At 37.0% G+C, this 16,470-nt stretch overlaps 1 long non-coding RNA gene across 5 annotated transcripts; it reads right to left on the minus strand.

The window, feature by feature from the left end:
* Positions 1–319: 319 nt before the first annotated feature.
* Positions 320–14,812, minus strand: LOC117282346. 5 transcript variants are annotated; one of them, XR_004513072.1, is made up of 2 exons: positions 14,423–14,812; positions 320–3,708 (listed from the first exon to the last, which is right to left on the minus strand). It is a non-coding gene; the product is annotated as an uncharacterized LOC117282346 (long non-coding RNA). The 5 variants fall into 5 exon arrangements; XR_004513068.1 differs by having other exon boundaries at positions 320–5,710; XR_004513071.1 differs by having other exon boundaries at positions 14,414–14,812.
* Positions 14,813–16,470: the final 1,658 nt, after the last annotated feature.

Raw genomic sequence — 16,470 nt, forward strand, 5'->3', positions numbered from 1 at the left:
GCATCAAGTAGTCAGAATTTATTTAATCAAGTGCTTTAACTTGAGTAATGATCCATTATACAGCATGTTATTCAGGCTATTTTAGTAACATGACTACAAAAGAACAACTGAAATAGAATAAAGTACTGGAATACAGACAGTATGGCCCACTCCATCTCAAATTTCAAGGACTCATATATGGTACATACATACTTGACCACTGCAGATATGAACTATTATTATTATTATTATTACACTTACACAAACTCTTTCTAGATCCATGCACTAAAACCTTACTGCAGTTTAAATCTTTGATATATTGCCAGTTATTACTGATGAGTTAACTCTTGATTTGACAGTTTCTGCTCAGTAGTAGCATGGTTCTGTAACTTACTAACAGAAACGTAAACACTGTCTTTTTGCCTTTAAATAATATCAGTACATCTACTTGAGCTCACTTAATACTAGAAACTGCTCAGGGTGTTTTCTGGGAAATGCATTATATACAAACTTGGTAACAACACTTTCTGGAAAAATAAATGCACGCTACCTAGAATGATGAGCAATAGGACTGTGATAGTTATACATTATTGCCATTAGCTTGCTATAAAGGAAAACTTCATACATATTGGCTTGTTATAATGGCATTATATTAAGGATTTAAGTGTTTTCTGGACAGTAAAACCTTGTTACCAAAATGTCCAGATTAAAAAATATTAAGAAATTATATACACCATAATTTCTTTGTAAGCTGTATTCTAAATATTGTACCATGAGCTGAAACAAATATTACTCGAGGAAATTAAATGGTAGTATTTACTGAAGTACATTTTCTGCAAAGAATAGGGCAGCTATGACCTCTGAATCATTGTTAATCTGAAGTTTGGCTTTACTACAGCAGAAAGTGAAAAGTATAACCATGTGAATTTCTGGAAGACTGGCAGAGAAATCAGGGGGGAAAAAAAGCAGTCTTACATATTTAATGTAAATTCTGTTTATATAAGTTAGAAAAAAGTGTTTAATTATAAAATAATATATTTAAAGAAGAAATTCAATTTCTGAAATGTTAATAGTTATTGCTGTAATGGTATACAATTTTGGAAAGGGTAATGAAGGTCAATTCTTGTACCATTAAAAGAGATCACAATATCAAGCAGAACATAACAAGGTTTCACTGTGAGGTTGGTAGTCAAATGTAGATTAGACATGGTCTCTTGTCCATTATACAAAACATTACCGCATGATAAGAACCACATCTGTTCACTTCCCAAAACTGCACAGCCATACATTTATCTAACAGAATGCATATAAATCTCACACAATCCGATATGAAAACAGGAAAAAAAAAAAAATTAAATTTCCCTTTCATGATAAAATTACTCCTACATATCAAAATCAAATTTTAATGACCAATGCACTGCAAGTTTCAGCTTAACAATTTTTTCCCCTCTATACTAACAATTGAGGAGTTCTCTCTATAAAAGTTGGAAGTTTCCAAATAAGTCATAATAACAAACTTTCAACATACAGTGGTATACAGCAGAAAATCACAACAATATTAGAATTACTGCTACTGCATTAATGCAAGTACACAAAAATCAGTCTTTGTCAAACAAGGAATTACATTTTATGGAAGCTCTTTGTAAATATTATTAAATTATAAATGATGCTACATTTTTATGTGATCTTTGTTAATGGAGGTTTACCAGGTTAAAAAAAAACTTTTAGACATTTAACAGTTGCATTCCTTTTGCATAAACATTGAAGAATTACTTAAAATGCTCAAATTATTAAAAAGAACAGGAATTGCATGTAGGTTACTAATCCTTATTTATAAGGAGAATGCAGTTATATATTGACATTTAAGTAAATTCTATATATATATTTTGACTTACAAACTGTTACAATGCACTTCAAGGCTTTCTTTACAACAGGTGGTGGTTCTTTTGGTTATGTACAGCAAGTAGCAAAATTCCCTTTAACACAACTGATTTCAACAAAAGCTTAATTTTCGCTGAAGAGAAAACTGATGCCAAAATATTTGTATATAAACACACAAAAGAAATCCATGCTTCTGAAGATGTCTGATGTGTATTTCTGCAGTAAATAAAAGCTGTACACTAAATGAATGACAAATTATACCATGTCACTTTAAACTGTATCATAAATTTGATTTTCAGGTAGTAGCACTTAGTAATGGCTTTCTTGTGTATTCCTTCTCTCTCTCTCTCTTTCACTAATATTTTGTGTTGGATGACATGAACAATGTACTAAAACATTAGTTGGAATGCCTGATAACTTGCATCTTCCATTAGTCCACCAACTTTTTCTTCTGTGCACATGATCATCAAGACTCCTCTAGCCTCAATTAGTGCTAATCAACTACCGCACGGCTTGTATGAATATTGAACCATGTGGAATGCTGGATAAACTTCTTGGATGACAATCTGTCCTCTCTTTGTTTTAACTGCAGCCAAGACTTAGGAACAGCACTGCTTTAATTTGTGTAAAATCCATCTTGTCATTAAGAGAATCATTGTGAAAAATGTTACAAAGCTGAATGTCAAGAATGAATGCAAATTTAAGCAGTGTTGTTAGGGTGAACTGCTAGTTTGGAATACCTTGTATGGAAGTGGAATGAGCACGTGTTTGTTTGTAGGTTATGAACTCAAAGTATTCCTCATCTCATTCATTTAGTTGCATTTAAATCTGGTACTGCTTGTTACACAAGATACTTCTGATCACACTGCAGTAAGTGCAGAAGAGCATGCACACTGCAGACTGATGCAAATGCCATTTTTCAAGACAGTGGACAGTTAACAGAACCTGAAAGGTAAAACAGCAATGCTTTGAGATTGTAACCATACTGTGTTTTCTGGAATGAATTTTATTAACCTGTCTTTGATGAACCATGATTTCCCCCAGCTCACAGATTAAAAAAAAAATTCTATCAATCGTCTTGAATATTTGTGGGAACATTTAGTGATCTGAGGCTGCTGCTGTGCATCATTTTCTTGTCTACTACATCACAAAATATTACGTGCACTGTTTTATGGTCACTTTTCCCACATTGCTTCCACACAGCGCAAGTCTGAATGGGATTCTCATTTTCAATATGCTTATAGCCTTGGTTTTGTGTTTCAATTAAGACTTTACAACACTCATCCCATAACGAAGTTTTTGAATTCGAGAAGAAGCAAGCTGAATGACCAAGAGTTGTTCTATTAATTCAGCACATATCAATGCACATGTGAGAAATAAAATCATCTGAACATGGTTCTGTAATATACATACTCTATAACAGAATTTTATATTTATTAATTTGAAAACAAATGTGGTACCGGTATTTCTAACAAAATTGTTCTGTTTCAACAAATGTAAGATATCAATCACATCTATGGAGATCAGAGTAATTTAAGAATTGAAATGTGTTAATATATTGCCCTAAGGTTTCTCTACCTTATGTACAGCTCACCAACCTCTGCCAATAATGATAAATAACTAAATTCAAATGCTGAGGAAATATTTTTTGGGAAATCAAATGGCATTTTGTTAAAAATTGCTGTCAGCATTCTAGAATTTCAATTAAATACTTCAAAAGTAATTTCAATTTCCAAAATACTACTTACTACTTAAATACTCAAAACTCACTAATATCTATCTTCAATGCAGTTATAGAGTACTCATTTCTCCCCAATATTTTTACAGATGCAATCAAGTGAATCACACCTGAAAATATAATTTCAATATAAAATTACATGGTGTACATATAAAGGTTTAAACATTCTACAAACAGTATACAGACATACAATCATCCTACCTTCTGTTAAGCTGAAACGATTCATATAAAACTAGTTAAATTTAAAGTATTTTGTCTCATCTCAGAATATTTATACCTTGGTCACTTGTTTCTCGAGTAGGGAGTGAAATCCATACATCATGTTGCTCTTAAAGAGTACAAAGACTTCTGGCATGGTAGATGATGTGTAAGTCTTGATTTACCTTGCACTATTTCAAAATGACACTGATCACTCGGGGAGCAATGGTGGGAGAGGTCAGTGTACAACCATGTGGCCTGAAGTCCAATACTTTCTACATGGCATTCGTCATCTAACTGTGCTCATAAGGCTGATTAACGCCCACTCATTTTAATGTATGTGCGGGCAATTGCCAAATGCAGATGGGCTCCTGTTTGTCTATGTTACACTGAATTGTTTGAGAAAGGAATAATTTGACTTTTCAACACCATGCAGAATGACATTCAAAACAGACTGTCGATCTGAGGCTGTCTCAAATGTACTTTCCTTGCTTGAGCATCTCAGTGTGCCATAAACGAACACACCCATTTTTTTTTTCAAAATAATACATTATTATAAGAATTGTAAAGAACTGTCTTCTCTGTTAAGAAAGCAATTTAAAGTTAAGGAATATTTTAAAAGTGGACAAAAGAAAGATCAGTACATCCAACTATCTACTTTTCAAATTAAGATGAACTGAGTTTCAAAGAAATGCCGTTTTGATGTGCTTGTCATTCTTTTGCAACGGTTTGTAGGTACACCAAATAATTTGGGGGAAAAAAAAAAGATTTAGAAATCGCCACACATTAGTAATTTTATTTCAGAAATATACATCTTTGCCAAAGCATATTCTTATCAAGGACAAACCATTATCGGAAGCAAAGAAACCAAAACACAAAGTTTAATATCTCATATTCAATATTCTTGAGTTGTAAGGGAGGAAGATAATTTTATGTGCAGTCTGCAGAGCTTACCATCATTAAATTTTTATCTTGAGAAACATGTACATAATTTGAAGTTCTTAGCCTTCAAACTTAACAGCAGGATAAATAAATTACGGAAAATGTAACTTCTAATAAATAGGATCTTCTGTAATACTCTTGCAGTCAGTACAGTTCTAGACAAATCTTAATTACTTTATTGTAGACATATTAAAGAAACATTTTATAAGAATACAGTGCTATAAACATAAATACTGTTTATGATGTAGGACCTTCACTGTATGAAATAAATTATCACACTGTAACATGTATTGAAAAATATATTTTTTGTGCTGCTGATCATGATCAGATCACTTATGTTATATTCAGATTACTGTAACTAAATTATCATGAGTTAAAGTGACAGTACTGTTCTCCTTCCACAAGTAGCAATGATTGCTTTACCACTGGTGATTCTGTTGAATTTCTGAAGCTACAGTGTTTAATTACAAGATATACATTATGTGGAACATGTTTAAAAATTAAATACAAATAAGTATAAATCATGTCACACATAATATGTTTTCAGAATATTTTAAAATAATATTGTAAATGAGTCTTGTTTACTGGTATGTTGAAATAATAAGAAATATGAAAAGAAAGAACACAAAAAATATAAATGGTAGTGACAACTTTACAGACATCAGAAATGATGTTGAGTATTGGTATATTTACTATGCAAATTCAAGGTCTTTGTCACAGTCAATTATTCATACTGTTACTTACAAGATAGAAGTTCCTCTTTATGTAACACTGCATTTTTCAACAGCAACAAATCAGTAAAGAAACACAGTTCACATGGTTTTCAGTCTAACTTCAAACGATTGAAATGTAATGTAACGTGTGATTTAAAATTTCATTACATTTCATTTTCACAAAAACTTCATGCTCCACAAAAAAACCTTAATTTCAGTGTCACAAGCACCTTCACTCTGTTGAACCATCATCCCACTGCTGTCAGGTGTACAAAAGCACTGGTTAATACTACATAAATGAATCAAGAAATGACAATTATATTGTTTAAAATATCATGGACAAACTCCATCAACAAGGTTTCTTAAATATATATCAAAACTAAACTGCAGACAGACTTCAAGAAATGTATTCTCTATGCAGGGGCAGGGGAAACCGAAGTACTCGGAGAAAACCTGCCCCAGTGCCACTTCGTCCATCACAAATCCCGCTTGACCAGACCCGGGATCGAACCTGGGCCGCCGCAGTGGGAAGCCAGCGACTAACCGCTTGAGCTATGGCATGGCCAAAGCAAAATATTAAGTAGAAATAATACAACAAATATTACATAAAGAAAGCAGTCTTCTGGGATTTGGCACCGTGTATATGTGGTGTTAACCGACGTTTCGGAGGAATGTATCACCTCCATCTTCAGGGTAGAAGAACAAATATAAGAAATCTGCAAGCGAAGAGACCGTGAGAACCGGTAAAAGCAGACTGGTGTTGGAAATATACACAGCTATGTGAGAGCAGAGAAGGAAGGGGGGAAGGGCAAGTATACAAGTGAAAACAGTAGTGTGGGTGGGGGGGGGAAAGGAGCTGGGACAAGCAAGGTTTTTGTGTTGGGTGAGNCCTTCCCCTACCCCTCCCACACCACTGATTTCACTTGTCTACTTGCCCTTCCCCCCCTTCCTTCTCTGCTCTCACATAGCTGTGTATATTTCCAACACCAGTCTGCTTTTACCGGTTCTCAAGGTCTCTTCGCTTGCAGATTTCTTACATTTTTTCTTCTACCCTGAAGATGGAGGCGATACGTTCCTCCGAAACGTCGGTTAACACCACATATACACGGTGCCAAATCGCAGAAGACTACTTTCTTCATAGTCACCGCCGTGAAAGCCTCAAATCTTACAAATATTACATACTATGGTGATAAAATCAAGGGGGGATGAGATGAGCAGTGTAGGACACATGGGACAAAAGGAATGTTCAAAAAATTTTAGGCATGAAAGCTAATGGCAACAGACCACTTGGAGCATGGATGTTATAAAAAAATTAATCTTAAAGAAGTGCGTAAGAATGTGGTTCACAGAATAGAACCCACAGCAGGCTCTTGTGAGGATGGCAACAAGCCTCTGAGCACCCTAAAAGAAAAGGGATTTCTCAACCAGAACAGAGACCATATGCTTTTCAAGGACCCAGATATATGGAATTAGCAGAAATAAAAAATAAGCTTCTTCAAATGCATGTGCAGATCAATCTAAACTTAATGAAAAAAATCATTAAATTTACAGCACTGAAGTTTAACAATTACAAAATAAATTTGATTTGTTTCTGATTTGTTTCATTCTGGTCCGTCACACTAACAAATTACAAAGACAAAACAACTCCGTCCAGTGTGACTATTGAAGTTTTTACTACTTGAAAACTTAACACCCTTGCATGTTTCAGCCCTTATAGACCATCATCAGAGGGACATCGATACTTTTTTGGAAACTACTATCACAATTTGTGTTTTGAGTGTTAAAATACATATACATACAATGTTTGTAATGCACAATATACACAAAATACAACTTTTCCACAACTACAGAAGCTTTTTTGGTATATTAAAGTTTTTAAAACTTTATTATTTAAGTTAAAATTTATAAACCAAGTAGGTTTACAAAATATACTACATAAACTGCATATTTAATGGCCAGGATTTTAACTTAAGTGCTGTTATGATAGTAGTGTTTCCTGAACAGAAATAGTAGACCTAAAAACAAGTTACGATTATAGGTCATAATCATATACAAACTCATTTTCTTTCAACAGATATCATAATTAGGAAACTGGTTTGGTCTCAATATTAAAATGGTCTGCCCAGTTGTAACAACATACAGTTTGGAGACAACCTGACGTTTCAAGAGTAACATATCACTTCCATCTTCAGGGCCAAACAGTAAGCAAAACAAGACACTACAGAAACAGACTGCCAGCTAAGGTGCCTGCTTCTGCTTTTTCTTACTTGGCTTACTTCTTGACCATGACGATGGAAAAATATGCTTCTCCAAAAGATATGGCCATCTCCAAACTACATGGTGTTACAACTCACAAGACCACTATGAGAATTTCAAATCATACTTCAAAAGAAGTTACCTTACTTTTTACACAGTGCTACTTTCAGGTATACCACTATGTTCATTTTCTTGAACCACTTCAAATGAACTCAGAACTTTATTTAATAACAGAGAAAAAATAATTCTGAAATTAATATTGATGCACATTTTAATATGTATCTATGTCTTTTCACCTGTCCTTTATAATATAAAAGACTATTGTTGTATCTCCATCTCTTACTGAAGCATGAAGGAATAAATGTCTTTCTAATCACACGAAAATTCCTGAATATTCCTCCTCCTTCATTTCCTTCAGTCTACATTTTCTCCTTCAAAATAAGTGTAGAATACAATTGTAAGATCTGAGGTTTTCACAGCAGTGACTATGAACAATGCTGTCTTCTTGGATGTGGGGCCGTGTAGGTCTTGTATGAACCAACGTTTCGCATGAACTTATCGACTCCATCTTCATGGTAGAAAACCCCACAAGTGTAAAAGCAGCGTGAGCAGATGGCAGCAGTCTGCAGGTGATATGTTCCTTTGAAACATTGGTTCATACAAAATCTACATGGTGCCACATCCCAGAAGACAGCATTCTTCATAGGATACAAATTATTTAAAAGTCAACTATTTTCATAAAATGAAATATAATTATTATTAAATAGTAATGTTTGTCTGATTTCAATGGAGTGTTTTCATTTTATAATTATTTGTATTTTGATTCCAAAATAATTTTCCATACATACTGAACACATAAGCACAGGTGCTCCCAACACATATGACTGATGCAGCATTCCAAAAAGTGGTTGTGTAACTCAAAATTTATTTTTTTTTATTTCACCGTCTTTAACTTCAACTGAAGAACATAGTTCAAGCAGATTTAATACTTAATTTTAGCCATTTATGAATAGAAATTTGTCATGTTAACAAACAATTTAATTATATTTAGTCTTCACTAAAATAATTAAATTTAAATAAATAATTTGAATCTAATTAATATGAAATTCATGAAAGTCAGAATCATTCAAGTTATGAGATACCCGTGCTTCACAGAAAAAGCTTTAATGCTTTAATGTTTTACTTCCTGGATATTATTACATGTCATACCACAAGAATGTTCATTATTATCAACAGATCTGACAGCAACCATAGACAAATCATCTGATATGAGAATTGACAATTATAATCCTTTTTAACTAATCTGAACTCAGCAAAACTTGCCATATTGATCTGTGGTTAGGATGATGGTTATAACACCTGTCCATGAAATCCAAGCTACATAGCAAAATGCAGAGTACTACGAAGGTTATGCACTGAATACAACCTAATGGTAGAACAGTGATTTGCTTAATACCAGGACAAAAAATAATCTAGTAAGTTGTACTGGAGCCACTCGTAGTTAATAAATGATGGCGCGGCAGACATTTCAAACACATTTCTTGTATTTTGACGAAGAACTGTCTATTTGATTTTTGTTGTTCTGCGCAATTCTTGCAATCTTTCAGATCATAATTTTATTAGAAAGAGTTCAAATTGTGTAAATTTAAGAAAATATATATATTCTGAACATAATTTTATAAACTATGGTGAAGCCACAATGTGTATGTACTGTTACTTCAAAAATAAAATTATTATTATTATTATTATTATTACAACTCACTAACTTCTTGGAGCTGAAGCTCTTCTTGAGAAACCACCAATTGTGCAGCTACTCAAGAAATTTCCAGCTCTTTATGGAACCCGAAGGTTTATCACTGTGTTCACAAGAGCCCTCTACTGGTCCCTATCCTGAGCCAGATCGATCCACTCCATACCACTCCATCCTCTCTAAGATCCACACACCCCCTTACATTTTGGTCTTCCTAGTGGTCTCCTTTCTTCTGGCTTTCCCACCAATATCCTATATGCATTCCTCTTCTCCCCTATTTGTACTACATGCTCTGCTCATCTCATCCTCCTTGACTCCAACATTCTAATTATATTTGATGAACACAGGAGATGTCCAAATAAATTTACGAATTTTAAAACGTGGGAACATTGAACTTCAGATTTTTGGATGTGGCAAACTAACTCCACCGTCATTACTAATGTCATGGAACCTCTCATTCGCAGTTGTTGGTTTGAGTGTGTCCTCCCACCTACTTTGGTTCCTTCCAGTTCCATGTCATCTGTCCCATCTGATATCCTGTACTCCCATTAAATCTAACTTCTATTTTGATACTTCTTCTGCCACTGTCCTGAGGGAACCTGCCCTATACTGGTTTTTTTTTATGTCCCAAATGTCACGTCCATTCTCTTTAGTGTAGGTCATTTATCCAAAGAATCCATCCAGGTCCAAGGCCTCTCGTAACATTTTGTAACAAGCTCATTTTTTACAGCTAAGAGTTATTGGCCCCACACTCAACCCCCAAGCTGGAGGACCACCCCTTGTCTACTGCCAATGAATGTTTTTTTTCAATTTATTCACAACTACCCTCCACATCTGGAGGACATCTCCATCCACAGCCTAAGGATATGCCATGCTGTGGTGACAAGGGACCCACCTAACATGGAAATTATTACTATATGCACAACTATTGTCATTGTATACATTTATAGTGCTCATCTGTTATGGGTTACTTGTGGTTGGCAAGCATCCAAAAAAGGAATTTAATTATTACATTGTCACACATATGAGTGACTGCAGATGGAGATTGGATTGGTAATTGGATTTACCGAACTCTTTTTTTTTTATTGCTAGTGGGGTGGGACTAAGTCCCTTGTACTGCAGCCACTTCTGGCCTATTGTACCAGCCCCAGATAGACAAGGGTGATTGGCGAGCAATTGGCAGGGGAAACTGAAGTACTCGGACCCTGCCCCAGCGCCACTTTGTTCACCACAAATCCCAATTGACCAGACCCAGGATCAAACCCAGGCCGCCACGGTGGGAAGCCAGCAACTAACAGCTTGAGCTATGGGGCCTTACTGAACTCTGCCGGTTGAGTCATATATCCTCAGAGAAGACCTGCAGAGAACGCTGCTTGCAACACCTCTTCCAGTGGTGTGTAATATCAGCATTCCTCTCCTGCATGTGTACCGGCTATTACCTAGCAATGGGTCTACATCCTACAATGTTATTGTTTATGTTCAGACAGCTGATATGCAGAATTTTGTGAGATAATGCTCAGTCCTACAATGGGCTAAATGCTGGACAACATGCAAGTAGCTGCACAAAAACAAAAAAACACATCCTGTACTATGTGACAGAATATCTGTCTACTTTCAGATGTTGTTTGCACAACAGATGCTGAAGTCTGTATCCCTCGATGACAAAATTACTTTGTAACAAACTCTGTTATATACAGCACCTTCTGTGATTTCAGAAACAGCATTTTGCACTTCAATCCATAAGGATTTAAGACATTTTGTGTTTTGGATTAATGGATTTTTGGACTTCATCCATCATCGGGTATTCTAAAGGATATTAAAGAACACAATGTTTTGGAATCTGGATCTGTTTCCATGCACAGGTGAGGGGGTGGGAGATGCCTACTCCACTGCATCCTCTAGAAAGAGTTAATCCCAATCGCTGGACAACCTACACGTATGTCAGTAAACTACAGCTACACACGTGCCCCCTCCACCCACTTAGAGAGAGAGAACTGATATCAAGATTTGTCATTGAAATATAACAAGAAAATGTATAATAAAAACTGAAAGAATGCATGTGCAGAACTAAACTAATATAGAAAAGGATGTGCAAATTAAATGCAACAAACTGAATCCATGAACAATGATGGACAGGATCAATTTAAAGATTTTCATGCCATAAATAGTTTTCCTACTGCTAGCATCATATGTGGAACAAACCTAGAACCCTGGACTACAATATTACAGATATCCATGAAGAATCTGTCATATCATACTGACCTTCCCTGTGAGATGTTACCCTCCATGTAGATAAAGGGGATCCAAACTGGCCTGGCTGATCAGATTGGTTAACATGCCATATGAGCCAATCCCACATATTTCCTATACCTGTTGTTACTCTCAATTTTAAGGCCACGCCATAGCTCAAGTGGTTAGTCGCTGGCTTCACACCGTGGAGGCCCAGGTTCGGTCCTAGGTCTGGTCAAGTGGGATTTGTGGTGGACAAAGTGGCGCTGGGGCAGATTTTCTCTGTCTACTTCGGTATCCCCTGCCAATGCCAATCTTCATTCCAGCAATTGCTCCACAATCGCCCTCACCTATCATCTGGGGCTGGTACAATAGACCAGAAGTGGCCTCGGTACAAGGGACTCAGTCCCACCCCACTAGCAATAAAAAAAAACTTTCAATTTTCAGCACCATAGCTTCATACCAGCCTACCTTACGATATTCTTCATAGGCATACTGTGCTAATTTTGATTTCACTGGGAAGACCCTCTTTGAGATTGTGCCTATGTTTGTTGGGCCACATGACTATCGGTCCACCTGTTTCACAAACATAGCTTCTGCCACATTATAGGGGAATGTTAGATGCAATTCACCATTTGTTGCAGATCTCTGCAGCCTGGTTCTCATGAGTGAGCTCCTAAGTGTGTGTTTAGTTTTGACAATGGTCCTAATGTTGTAATGATTTCCTATACAGTTTAACTTTATTGAAATGTCTTTCACATACAAGATATACACAGAACCAAGAGGCTTATCCTCTATTTTTGGAAGATTGCTACCCTTGGAATTAATGATCAAGCCAATGAAACCTTGTGCATAACCACTTAGCTGAGAATCATGTCTCAAGTCACCAATTTTATTAAGTAGATCTTGTTGTCGACATACGGTAACCGATACAACAGAGTAGGTGTCTCGCGCCCCCTTACCCTAAGACAGAAACAAATCCAGTTTCTGAAACTTTTGTGTTCTTTAGAATACCAGATAGTGGACAAAGTCATCTTCAGACCCCTTTAGACTATACTGTCTTTTGCCAACACAAATGTCACACACACTCAAAATATAATATGATGGCCATGTGTACTTTAAGCATTTCTTTGCACACTTAACAGAAGAACAAAATGAATTATGCCTCTTTTCAACCAAGTACATGTTGAGAAAAATACAGGTTTTGAATATTCTACATCTTGATAGTCAAGAAAGTCCTTGAAGAGTACAATCTTCTGGGTTGCAATGGTATATAGTTCAGAAAATGCACGTTTTTGGAAAGACAACACTGTCTCTACCTTCAGGGTTTAAGAGCAAGCCAAGTATGAAACCACCAAAATGCAGGCTGCAAGCATGGCTGATGGATCAGATGGATGTTGCCACCTTAACCCTCTCTGTTATTTTCTCAGTTTTAAACTCTGTAAGATGAAAAAGTGAGTCCTAATGGCATGAAGACTGGAGTCAGTCACATACACTTGCATGCAAGTCACTCCAATATTGATGTTTTCCACAGGGAATGAGTCCACACTGTTGTTGGAACACTTTCCACCACTTTTTCAAAGAAACTCTCCCAGTCAGCATGTCTGACGAGAGGTCTCTTTCCAGGCCAACTATTCTTATTTTCAGTCCATTTGCAGGGGTGAAATAACTTGCCAGTCTCTGGACTGAAAGGAGGGGTGGGCCCCTATCACAGCCAAGCAGAGTTCTTCGTGAGAAGCTGGCAGGACCCAGTTGTGAGCCTTTATCTTAACATCCACTATGGCCAAGATTCCATTGTTACAACCCCAATGATGTGATAATCCCATTGTTGTGTGAGCTACCTTCTGCCCTCCATGCCATTCAACCCACAGCAAGGAAAACTTCATTTGGAAAAGAAAATAAAAACCAATAAAACATAGTTTGACTGAGACTTGAACCCAAACTTCCTAGCTAGAGTGGTGCATTAATATCAATTCAGTATTTTCTATAACTAGAAGTTTAGCATCATGATCAGATAATTCATTTATCACTGCTTAGTCATAAATATGATCTTTCATAAAGATGCTTATAAAAATATTACCGATGACAGTGTTGGGGTAACTTTGAATTTTTGTGGAGGAAGTAAACTATTAACGTAAGACTGGTAGTGAGTTCAGACACTGTTTGTGGTAACTTTCGGTAAGATAATGAGCATTTATGTCATCACAGATAACATGTACCCACATAGAAACTTACATGAAGTGAAATTTACTTCTGTGTAGCTCAAAATGTAGATTCACTCATTTGCAAAGCTGAACACACACACGTTCCAGTACTGATGTGTGCAGTAAAATTGGCTGATCATGTTTTACTTTCAAACCTCTCTTCTTTGAAGAAAGAATGAATATTTGGATAGCTTTCATAAACTCAGTTTCTAATAGGTTGTCTATTATACATGACCTGCTTCTCAATCTAACTCCACACGTTGCAAACAAATTGAAACATATCGTGAAATATGAACACCTATTATACCACACATTAACAACCTGTACATCATACTCATGCTAGCAGACAGAAACTTGCCTTTGGGCTCCAAGACCGGGCTTACTACGTAGAAAGCTTCTACAACAAAGACCTAGAAAGGACATAACAAGCCCAATTCTATATCCGATACATCGACTTCTAATTCTAGCAGGTAAGAGTCACGTAAACAAATTATTAATACCCATATTTTCTGCTCTTACGTACTTCAATTACCTGATGGCATGTGCACAAATACACATAACGCAACCAACCATGCCACTAAAGCCACCCAGCACAACTAACTGTAAGCCACTGTAAGCGGCACGAAAGCGGTGTAAGCTCCGTCCCGTGAACACGGTTTCCAGCGGTTGTCCGTGAGAAGCAGACTAATTTGGTTCATGGCGTTCATATCGTTCATAGTACTCGATCAGTAGGATGAGTAGTCAATGGCGATCAATGGTTCGCCTTTTACCCTTTCAACGGCGCCTATACGAACGTAACAACTTCAGTACATTCAGCAACATGTACCGGCATGAACCATCACCATAATATACTACAGTCCCTTCGCGAAGACGAGAGCGTACTCATAAACAAATGCACGCGGTATCTCCTTGGCTCTTTGAATAAAAACATGCAGCGATCACGTGATGCGTGTATAATTGCAGGGGCGTCCAAAGTTCACTCTTCAGTCTGAATGCAGGTTAACGTGCGTCCGAATGCAGTGAGGACACTGAGTAACTGCGCGCTTTGTCCACTCCTTGCTGTCAGCTGTGGCGACTCGGGGCTAGCTTTATTTGCGCTGTCTCGTCTCCGCGAATGGATTATAACAAGTATCGATTATCAGATCGAAGACTTGACTTAAATTATCTGCCAATGTGAACTTTTCGGTGCATTATGTATTTAAAAACCAGGGAAACTGGTTTGCGGTATGTCAGTGTCGTGTAGGTCACCCGATTCAAAAGGTGTCAGGACCGGCTGTCCAGTTTCAAATACCTCCTATAGTGTTATATTTTAGCGTCCTGTTGCACTGATTTAAGTCCATGATTTATTTAATCCGTCTTGCAGTGCATACACTCATTTTTCTCCTTCTCTCCCTCGCACTACATGTTTCGGCATAATAATGCCATCTTCAGGTGCTTACTTATCCACGTCAAACCAGTTCATTGCATGCCATGTTCACACATTAAAATAACTAAAATATGTATCTATCATATACATTGTCCAGCGTTAAAAATATTAAAATTGTTCAGGATACCACATNACATACCCAGGAAGCCCAACAGTATAACACACGCAGTCGCAGGAGCACGACACAACAAAACCACAACACACAAGATAGTGAAGGAGTGCTCCAACAAAGGAGAATGGGCGTGACTGACGTAGTGAGGGGCGACGTAGCGATGTGGTATCCTGAACAATTTTAATATTTTTAACGTTGGACAATGTATATGATAGATACATATTTTAGTTATTTTAATGTGTGAACATGGCATGCAATGAACTGGTTTGACGTGGATAAGTAAGCACCTGAAGATGGCATTATTATGCCGAAACATGTAGTGCGAGGGAGAGAAGGAGAAAAATGAGTGTATGCACTGCAAGACGGATTAAATAAATCATGTACCTCCTATAGATTATTGGAGCCGGGATAGCGCAGTCGGTATAGACTGGCAACGGGCTGGAGTTCGAGGCCCGGTAGGGTCAAGACCGGTTCTGGGGCCCACCCAACCTCCTATCCAAAGGTTACCGGGGGATCTTTCCCCAGGGGCAAAGCAGCCGGGTAGTGAAGCTGACCACTCACTTCCAGCTAGTGCCGGGGTCAAGGAAATGTGGCTCTATACATCCACGTCTCCATATGCCTTCATAGCATAGTGCTTAATACCTTAAGCACAGGGGCAACTTTACCCCACCTAAAGATTATTTGCCTGAAACTGCATTTGTGAAATCATAAACAGCAATTTTCTTCTTAACATATCCCCTTTTCCCTCTCAGTGTAAAGGTAATAAAGGTAAAGTTACCCTTGTAACAAGCTGTGGAGGCTGGTAGGGTTGTGAGATGTTGAGGCTCCCAAATTTTACAGACAATCAGCACACAAATGGTGGTGGCATCAGCCTTATGAGCTGCCTGCCGTTTACCCCCAGGAAGATTCCTGGTACTCATTTCTGTTAAAAGCTGAGTCAATCCCCACCTCACAGTGTGACTGAAAGCTTTGGGTCAATTGAACAATCCAATTGGTACCGCTGAAATTAAATGTCTAAACATCAAACTTTATAAAATTTGAG

Source organism: Cryptotermes secundus, unplaced genomic scaffold (assembly GCF_002891405.2).
Source record: "Cryptotermes secundus unplaced genomic scaffold, Csec_1.0 scaffold579, whole genome shotgun sequence".
NCBI classification, from domain to species: domain Eukaryota; kingdom Metazoa; phylum Arthropoda; class Insecta; order Blattodea; family Kalotermitidae; genus Cryptotermes; species Cryptotermes secundus.